Raw genomic sequence first — 10,455 nt, forward strand, 5'->3', positions numbered from 1 at the left:
CGTAACTTTTTTATGTGACTGAACGTTACATCCAAGCCATTGCCAAATGAGTTGCAATAAAGCTAATTAAGTCTATCAGCTCCACAAAACTGTCTCTGTATTTTCCAGTATGGCTATGTTCAGAAATTGGGGCCGTCCGGCGACTTTTGCGCGCAGACAATCTAGCAAAAATAATTACCACTTCTGAAGAGTCCATCGTGTTTTTTTGATTCCTCCATATCCTCCTTGGCTACTGTCACCTTTGTGAAGGGGGTGCGTCATCACCAAAAGCTTGCGCCATGTGGATTTAGAAATTCCCCATGGGGGAGACAGAAGCTACGTGCCATAGCTTTAAAGTGCTCATATTATGCTTCTTGTCAAATTCATAATTAGTATTAAGAAGTTGTACCTGAATAGGTTTATATGGTTTCATTTTCAAAAAACATATATTTGTTGTACTGCACATTGCTGCAGCTCCTCTTTTCACCCTGTGTGTTGAGCTCTCTGTTTTAGCTACAGAGTGAGACATCTCACTTCTATTCCAACTTTGTTTGGAGTCGCACACGCGCAGTAGGTAAGGACAAATAGCTAATCAGAAGCGGAGTATGAGGGCATGCCACGCTAGCAGCTAGGTGAGCTTTATAACGTGTGTTACAAAGTGACGCATGTATCACGGAAGTAAAGGCTGGACTACAATAGAGCTGTTTGAGTGTTTTCTTTTGGAGATGGTAAGTCCCTTTGGGGTGGACTTTGGGCTTTTTCACTTTAGCATTTTTCTCTTAATGTTAACTGCTCGACTCGCCTCGGCCTCGTGCGTGAGGGAAGCCGTGGCTGGTCGTCATAGCAGGAAACTGCCGTGACCTAACGCGACACACACAGAACGTTGAAGGTGTGTTGTTTTTGATTCTCGGCACGCAAATTAGTTTCAAATGAACCTGGTGGCAGCAACAACAACAAAAAAACGTTGGATCAACTATTTACCAGTAAACACAGCGGGTTTATTCAGGCCCCGCCCCCCCCTGTCTGTCTCTAGCAATGATGACGCAGGGATTAGTGACTATTCTCTCCGACCAATCAGTAGTCTTCAGGTTTTCACTTCACCTTTTGGTATCGCCTCAGCTCGCTTGGAACCTCGACTGAGGTAGTACTACAAAAAGTACCTGATAACAGGTACAAGGGACTTTAATTTTATAATGGAAAACCAAAAAAGACAAGTAAAGTCGAGTTGAGCAGATACCATGCAGTGAAAAAACGCCATTTGTTAACCTATGACATGCACAAAAAAGATATATAACACAATAAAAGAGCATTAAATGAGAACTTTATTAAAATTTAACATAGAAACAAAAGTAGGCCTAAAGTAGGTTTGGAAACTACTTTCTCACGTAAGACCATTAGCTTCTGTTTATTCCAAATGTATCATAACTTCTAATTTGGATCCACTTCCTTTCCCTGTCTACTTTGCATCACGCCATCTTGATTCTCAAGAAATTAAAGCCAAAAAAATCACTTTTATCAGAAAAGGTTTTCACTGTGGTCTTACTTTAACATCAGCACAATTTCAGACCTTTTCTAAACCATGTGCTGTGTGTCCTTTCGGTAAAGCTTCTTTGGAATAAAGTTCACCCTCCGGCCTGTGTTTGACGTGTCTAACAAGATGACAAATTTCACTTCTCGTCCTGCCACCAATAGTCGACAGACTATAAGCCATGAGTGGCTTGACCTTGACATCATGGGAGGTATTTTTTTATTTTTCCTTTGACGGCGCAAAGTGAGAACCCAATTAGCCATTAATCAATTCCATTCCAGTCGCCACATAACTCTGCTTCAGGTTTTGGCACGAACAGGCTTTTGGTGTCTCTTGTGGATGACAGCAGGGAGCAGTGCTGGAGATGCTGTAGCTCACACAACCGCTAGAAGACAAACGCCGTGGTCCTCCCACCTTCCCAACGCTCCTGAGCGCAGCCCTGAGGAACAGGAACTATTTTAATAAACCGATGAATGGGACTTTGCCGTGCGCTGGATCCTGAGCCTGGCTCTGTGTGCAAGGGGGGAGCATAAGCGGACAGAAGGACAGTATTTCCTTTCAGTGGGACCCGAGGTGGAAAAGACGCAGCAATGACAGAGCAGCAGTGGTGCGCAGCGGCGAAATAGACCAAGTATTGTGGGGACGGAAGATTGATAAAACAACTGGGCGGGCAACGAGAGCGGCAGATGTAGCCTCATTTCCAAACGTTACAGCTGGTTTGGTGCCAGTGGTGGGGCTGGATCGGTTATTATTGCGTTCTCCTTTTCATCATTCACTGCTCCCAGTGTTTCCAGATTACTTGGGGATCTCGGACGGCTGTCTGTGAGGGAGTATTGCTGCAGAGACTAACGGGGAATGCCATGTGTCGTTGCGCGACATAGAAGCTCTTTGTGGGCTGTTTTGCACCGGGGACAGGTGGTGCCGTGTGTGCGTGTATGTGTGTGTTGAAACAAGCAGGGTGGGGGGGGAGGGCACGGACACACAACCCCTGAGACAGTTGTCTTAGGGGTGTCAGGCCGGCGTACGGGATCAGTTTTTTGCCAGAGACAGGTGCGACAGGGAGGAGTAGTTTGCAAAGAACCGTCACAGGATCTGGTAACGCACTAACGAGCCTCCTCTCTCCTCTGATCACCCTCGGATTTTTTTTCTTCTTTTATCCACCGGAACTCACAATCGACTCATACTGCCGTTGTTCGGCGGCACCTTCCCCTGGAAAACCAGAGGTAAGTGACCCGAGCTGTCCGGTGTGGAGGTCTGTTGTGGTGGTTGTGCGCTCTGGGGGCACGAGGCTCTGTCGCGCCTTGATGCTTTGGAAACATTGTATTGGTAATGGAATAGAAATTGAATTGTGTAAATTGGTTCAAACAAACAATACACAATGCCGAGCAGATGTGTATCCCTAATGCTTAGGATCTTGGCTTTACAGTAGGTTTAATTGTATAATTCTCAATTTCATACTGCGTAGCTTGCAGCCACGCACAACACAAGCAGCTCTCTCAGCTGTCCGGAGCCTGAAGAAGCGCTTCTCCATCCGTCTATTGATCGGATATCGACAGGACTCAGATCTTTTGATTGGAAATGGCTGACAGTTATGTAGTTGTGTTGACCAAGAGTATTTGGCACTAGACATTATACAGCTACTGCCAAAATAAATCCGTGTCAAATACCCACCTTAACCAAACCGGTTTTCCACAAGGAGCTGTTTAATATGAGAAATCTGGGACTTGTATTGTGTCAGGATGGAATTTTTCATTTTTTTTTTTACATTACAATTGATTTAAAGGGTAACTAGAAAACCTAATTTTCCAATCCAGTGAGTTGCAGAACTGTGGAAGCAGAGACTGAGGAATGGATTGGCCAAAATGTGCTCCTCTCTTTGTGTTTTTTTTTTTCACTGTTTGTGTGTTGTGTGATTGTGTGTAATCTGGGTTGTGTGTGTTCTACGGTCCTACCCGCTGGCCCCCTGGTGTCCAATGCTCATGGCTTCAATCTCTGCCATCCCTCCCTCTCCCTCTGCAGTATCTGCTATCTTTACAGTACATTTAGCTAGTTGGCTGGATAGTTTCAGAATCACATTTTTGCTTTTTGTGCGTGGACCGCTACCTCTAAATAGCTGGCTCCAAGTCTTCCAAAGTTTTTCCATTTGGGAGCTGCATGTTGTTGTTGTGGCCCCTGTTTCAAATTCAAATTTCCTTTCAGCATGCCTTTTGTCCAACACCAGGTTTTGTGGACTGGAAAGAGAGACAGAGAAGTAAGTGAAGTCCCCAAGGGTCAGAGCATTCCTATAATGAGCCCTAGTGTGTGTGTGTGTGTGTGGGTGTGTGCACTTGTGTGTGTGTGTGTGTGTGTGTGTGTGTGTGTGTGAGGGAGTGAGGTGAGCAGGAGGAGAAAGACACATCTAAAGAAAGTGAGACAGTGCCCCTTGTCCAGTGCAAAGGTAGACATAGCCAAGGGAATACCAGCACCTCCACAAACCTTTCTGTCGCTCTGGCTGTGTCAATCAGCCTTGGAGGACAAGAGCCTCTTTAATTCCCTGTCCTCTGGGCTGTCACACACTCTGCCACAGGTTACACAGAGATCCTTCCTACCTTCTGCTCAGATGCTCCACCCAGGGGTTATGTCCTGCACCACAATCTGTTTCAGACCTTTTTTCTTTCTTTTTTGCAGAAACAATGGTGCAAACTAGGGAGCTACAGTAGGCTGTAAAAAGGAAGAAGTTGAGCTGAAACATGAAAGGAAAGATGATCATAAAGTAGATATTGTCTCATCATCACGAGTGTTACCGCTTCTTTGGCACGACAGTGGAGGAGTGGAGCCCTCTTCTCGCTTGTGCTGACATCACGCCACCAGTAATTACAAGAGACGCGCTACCAAAGGGAATGAAGGCAACAGAGGAAATACCTGTCTCATACGAACTCTGATCTTCTTGTTGGACCTATCTAGTTTTTGTTTTTACAAGGACAAAACACCTTAGAGTTGAGAATAGAATTATTTTGCACATGCTTTAAGTCATTTTTTAGAATGTTTTGAGTAAAAAATCTACCTAGAAGTAATGGTAAAAATTGTAGCTATTCCTCACACCAAGTGAAGCACACTTCTCTCTTGAGAACAAGATTTGGAACCAAAATTACCAAGAGGCAGACTTGGAGCTGCTGCACTGTAACCACTACAGAAATATTAGCACTAAGTCCAGATTTAAGCCTCTAACAGTTGTTAAAGTTGCTTTAGTTATGAGGATATTTCATAACAAGATTTTACAACAAGCTTGCTCAAATGAGTTGACTTTCTTTCTGCAGGCAGGGGAGAAGAGATACATGCTTTCTGAGTCGTTATATAAATAACCAGACTGTAGGAAGCCCTACTCTTGCCAAAAGAGATTTCTCAGTAGAGTGCGAGATGACATGTAAGGGAAACATAAGGAAAGCAATCAATGGAACAGTGTACCTGGTGTTAGAGCTCATGTCCTAAACACTATAGAAGTCATTAAGTGGATACAACCCCAACAGGGGGCCAAATAAGCAATAGTTGCAAGTTAAAGCCTAATACAGGAGCAGGATTTTGTATCAATGGAGAACTCAGATAACAAGACTAAGTGTGTGCCCAGGAAACCAGGCGGGGGGTTTGTAGTGTTCCAAGGTCCCAGTGCTGATGTCAGTTTTTGGCGATGTTTTCTCCGTCTCCAGTGCTTCTTCACGCAGCTTAACAAACTGCCCACTGGAGCATGGCTAATCCTTGGCTAGCAGTGCCCAGTGATTTATTATAAAGTTAGTTAATTTGTGGAGATCTGCAACATCCCACCGTACACACATGCCCTCGACAGATCCCCGCTGTCTTAACGGCGGAGTCTGAATCGGCAATTAGTTTGAAGAATTGTTTGTGTGTGTGTAGGCCATTAAGAAAAGGGAGAAAGACAGAGTGAGAGTTTGCCTATGTCCATCAGAGAGAAACATAAGGCACATTTGTTCCTCTCATTGCCTTCCTGGGTTGTGTGTGCGTGCCTGTGTGTGTGTGTGAGTCAGTCCGTCTGTGCCCTATACAAGTGTGATTCAGCACTGTCCAGCTTCGGTTAAATGGGTGCCCTGTTTGTGCCTCGTTTCTGACGCCAACAGGCGCTCTGCACCCCTTGCCTTGAAGCAAGTGTTGCGCCCTATGTGCTAAAATAACAGGTGCGTTTTACACAATGACTTAGTCCCTCTTGTCCACCTCCCCCGCTGCACCCTGCCGGGGGTTGTGACACCTGTGGGAACGGGGCGACTCTAACGTAGAAATAAGAATCGTTGATTAGTCAGACAAAGCTTGTTTTCCCAGACTAGTTCTGACCACATAGGCCTCTTCAAAATGTGCTTTTGTTTAACCTGATTGCAAAACATTTGTAGAAAGCAAAAGGTGGAGTGGGTGAGAGTGGGAATGTCACTGGGGTTCTTTTAGCAGTAAATCTTTCAACCGCTTTCATGATCAATGTTGTAGCCTCTTTGCTATCTTGTACCTAAAGTGGCCCACCACAGATTTTTTTCACATCCTAATTTTGATCCTCTGGGTTATCTCTGTGGGGATTTAGGAGGTCAGGGGGTATTGAGCTGCATTATGGGAAAAGTAGGATCCAGTTTTTTGGGATTGACCTGTACTAGGGGATAAACTTTATGCCAATGCATTACCAAACTGCTAAAGTAGAGCAGTTAGTTAGTGTTTTCTATGCACTGCTAACCTAAGTTAAACATAATTTGTCATTTTCTGCATTGAGGGGTGCAATATCTAACCATGCGGGATAGTTGTACTCTTCTCTGTGATTTCGCCCATCACGCCAATACAATGGAGATGAATGGAATTTCAGTTGTGGTACTCATAGAATTAAAGGCCGTTTTATGGTTGTGTATAAACTCCACACCGTAGCTATGCCGGCGCTCCTATAATTCAATTCAATTCAATTTTATTTATAGTATCAATTCATAACAAGCGTTATCTCAAGACACTATACAGATAGACCACACTCCAGAATTTACAAGGACCCCAACAGTTCTAGTAGTTTCCTCCAGAGCAAGCAACAGTGCGACAGTGGCGAGGAAAAACTTCCTTTTAGGCAGAATCATCGGTCAGACCCAGACTCTTGGTAGGCGGTGTCTGACGGGCCGGTTGGGGTTAGAATGAAGAGTGGCAATAACAAAAATAGAAAAAAATAGTAGTTTGTAGCAGTTCTTTGTAGTAGTTCATGGCATAGCAGGACGCTGTGCGGCATTACAAGGCACAGCAGGACGTAGCGTCCTTGACCCTTTCGGAGGTCTGCGTCGGGGTTGAACGTGTTTCTTTGCATCGTGGTACGTTTCACACTTTGTTTACTTGTGCATTGGTGGGTGGGGGGGGTGGGTAATAGAAGAAGGGAGAGAGTGACGCCAATTGTCTTCGGAGCGAGTAGTGACTCTGGAGGTGTAGTGAGAGAAACAGTGTGTCTCCCCTGTGTTTTCTAAACACGGGGAGTAATCTGTAGCAGGGAAAGTTAACCCTCTCCTTGATTTCATGTTGTTTATGGAGAGGGCGAACAAGGAAATGAGTCGGGTGAAATGCAGCGATACCAAGCCACGGCCGAGCAATGTGCGTAGCCGTGACGCACTGTTACATTTTTCCAGAGGTGCACGTCAGGCTACGGCATAGCGTCCGGCGCAAAGGGGTCTGCGGGGTAAACCGTTGATTCTGCACAGAACCATAAAACGGCCTTAAGAATAACTTAAAAAATGATAGCATGGCTTTTGAGAAACAGTGCGCCTATTACTCTCACTAATCAACACAACCTGTTAACAGGGTTCATCAAGACTTTTTTGTTGGTAGAAAGTATTTCCAATGAAAACAGTGCATGCCTCTAGAGGTAGGTGATAAAGTATGATTTCTTGCAATTTGCGTGAACAGACCCTTCATTGTCCCTTTGGCTGAAGTTTCTCCTTGGCAAAAATGAGTCATAAGGGTATACATTTGATTCTAATTACATTTCTATATTGCACCAAACGTATGTGCGTGAACACCTGTGTTTCCTTTCGTCTCCCCTGAGCTTATCCAGTCTGTGTTGTATTTCTCTGGGTTTAGGCCAAACTTAGGCAGATATATTAAAAGCGTCCTCTGTGGGAGCAGAACTGTCGCTATCTACATCAGTCTAGTGTGAGACTGACAGACCGGTAGGAAATACCATTGGGGGGGGGCGGCTTGTGTTAAACCTGGCACCCCAGCCTCCTTTTTTCTTCTTTCATTCTTTCTTCCCTGCTTGTTTTCCTTCGCACATTCTGCCTCCATACCGCTGCTCCCCTCATTACCTCTCTTCTCCTGTTTCTACCCCCCTCACCCATCCCCACCCTCCTGTCCTTCACTCTTCTCTCCTCTGCTTTTGTCCCCCCTCCCTCTCTCCGTCTCCTCCGGACCTTGATGTCAAGGCCTCTCAAGCAGTGTGGTCTCCGTCTGCAGGCTGTCAGGCCAGGGACACTGCCCACTGGGACCCTGAATGGGACAAATTGACCGTAACAATGTGCCCACTTAGCATGTAGATCTGGGAGAAAGAGAAGGTGAAAAGGAGAGCCTGATGATTGATCAGGCCAGCCACACTGGGGGGGGGGGGGGGGGGGGGGAGAGAAAGAGAGAGAGAGGTCAGCTCTTTGAAATGTATGAATTTTAGACCAACATTAAATTACACAGCTCATCTTTTCAAATCCTCCCTTCACATATTCTCTCTCCCTTACACACACCACACACACACACACACACACACACACACACACACACCTTTTCTTGTTGTGATTTGCCCAAGGCTAGTGCTGGGGTTGCCATAGCAGCAGGATAAACATGTTTGCCCGTGACCCTGTGAGTCCTGTGTACACACACACACACACACACACACACACACACACACACACACACCTCATTCTCAAGGTCCAGATGCCTTCCAGGAGGTTTCGTCAAGTCTGGCAGTTTGATCTACACTAAGGTGCTACCGCGGCCTAACTAAGGGGTCAAGGATCATCCCGCCCGCCATTAAAATGCAATCTGGGCTATAGCCCAACGGGACCACCTCTGCCATTTAATCACACACTGCTGCGCCCCCCAATCATCTGCTCTTCCCCTTTTATCTTTTAATCGCTTGTTTTTTTTAGTCCTGTCTTCCTTTTACTCTCATCTCTCTGTCTGCTTCATGGCTGTTATACACCCGGTGCAATGCTAAGGTAGCTAGAACAGATGAGAAAGTTCAAAGAGGGAAGCCTGATATAATCAATAATAAGAGCTCTTTCATTTTTCTTTAAAAATAGATCTCTCTCTCTTTTGGTACGTCTTATTGGCAGCCACAGGCTAGTCTCTCCTCAGAGTTTGTAAAGTCTATGATTTCAATGTTTTTTGTCCATGCCCTTTTACTGTGACAGAATGTCTTGGAGAAGTTGGAGCGATATCATGTTGTGCAAGCCTGAGGATGCACAGTATGACAGGAACAAAGAATGCAGCTGTTATCACCAAAGGCCAAGTGGCTGTTGAATAAAGATGCTTCCCATTGGTAAAACTGGCATTCCATGTCGGCTTATTGTACCTCTACGGGGTGTGTGTGTGTTCTATTACTGAATAAGGTAGACACTGGGGATTCTTCCATTCTCTGCAGCAGTGAAAAAGAGACATTTCCATGAGTATAAACTTCATCCTGCTGGCGGCGGACTGTGAGTGATACTCCGGGAGACGGAATGAAAAGGCGGGCAGACATGATGGAGACGTCAACGTTTACTTCCTAGACACGGAGAAACAGTGTGTGTGAGCAAAGCTTTCTTCAGGACCGGTTTGCTTGCTATTAAACCACACATGCACGCACGCACGCACGCACGCACGCACTCACTCACACACATCATCGCGTCTCTGTCGCTCACACTCTCATGTCAGCAGGGCCCCAGTTTGTTAACAAGAGAAGAAACTAATGAGGGGCCATGGTCAGGAAGGGAGTCGACAGGCTGGTCCCATATACCACCCGGAATACACAAATACACACTGGACCATTGAGGCTCACACTTGCATATTCCCAGACATACCCAAACACACACAAACACACACTTACAGCTAAGAAACAAGCCACCCAATGCCTGGAGCAGCATATCCAGCACATATACTGCAACTATATTATTTTTCTCCTCTGACATGATAAAAATAGCAACACTTATTTCTATTATAGCATGCACAGAGACATTTTGCACACCTCCTCAGTTTTATTTCCTGTGCCAGGTTGCTACGATAGCTAAGCAGATAACTAATAAGACTCAGTTTAACTGCTGTGTGGTGGGAGACATTGCATAGAGGATGTTGGTCATATACATCCTGAATCATTTCCCGCGTAAGCGCTGCGTGAATCTGGAGAAACCATGCCCTCTGGGCCAGACTGGTATTATCCTGCTGCTGTTTTATGGCTGATTCATTTCTTCGGGGGACTTCCAGCCCAAATGGCTCTGTCCTGTAGTTTTATGGTCGCAGAGAAGCTACAAAAATAAAATGAGAACGTTCTCATTGGCTTTGTCTGTCACTGGTGTTGACAGAATTGTTTACTGCTGCAGCTGCAGCTCCAGCTATTGTTGCTGTGGTCTCAACTTGGTGTTTGGGTTTTAAGTTTTTGACTGTAAAAAACAAATGTCTGTTCATTTTGCTGCCAAGCAACCACTTGTTTTGTGCTTTGAGGTAATTAACAGCTTAATGCGTTTAGTGACCTGGGGGAGTCATTCATGCTGAAAAAAACAAAAAAGAAAACTCTGGCTTGCTGGCACTGGGTGTGGGGCAGTAGGCAAAGTGGAGGGACGGAGCAGAGACTGTGACCGGCTGTCTCTCTTCACTCTGTGATGGTGAAGTGAAGAGAGAACAGGGAGCGGCTGAGGCGAGAAGGGGCAGGGACATGTTGACGGTTGATGGGTGAAGCTGAACTGTAAGGTAATGGGGCGGGGGGGGGGGGGGGG

General features: G+C 45.6%; 1 protein-coding gene and 1 long non-coding RNA gene across 2 annotated transcripts in view; one reads left to right on the forward strand and one right to left on the reverse strand.

The window, feature by feature from the left end:
• The window catches only part of LOC117950360, a 340,112-nt gene that overhangs the window by 6,422 nt on the left and 323,235 nt on the right, over positions 1–10,455 (reverse strand). Inside the window, exon 2 of the long non-coding RNA XR_004657876.1 lies at positions 9,547–9,567. This is a non-coding gene — a long non-coding RNA (uncharacterized LOC117950360). The remainder of the gene's footprint in view (positions 1–9,546; positions 9,568–10,455) is intronic.
• sema6bb (sema domain, transmembrane domain (TM), and cytoplasmic domain, (semaphorin) 6Bb) overlaps positions 1,707–10,455 on the forward strand; it is a 127,557-nt gene continuing 118,808 nt past the window's right edge. The window contains exon 1 of the mRNA XM_034881299.1: positions 1,707–2,730. The gene's annotated coding sequence lies outside the window, so the exon portion shown is untranslated. The remainder of the gene's footprint in view (positions 2,731–10,455) is intronic.

This window comes from Etheostoma cragini, chromosome 9 (assembly GCF_013103735.1).
Source record: "Etheostoma cragini isolate CJK2018 chromosome 9, CSU_Ecrag_1.0, whole genome shotgun sequence".
In the NCBI taxonomy this organism is placed as follows: domain Eukaryota; kingdom Metazoa; phylum Chordata; class Actinopteri; order Perciformes; family Percidae; genus Etheostoma; species Etheostoma cragini.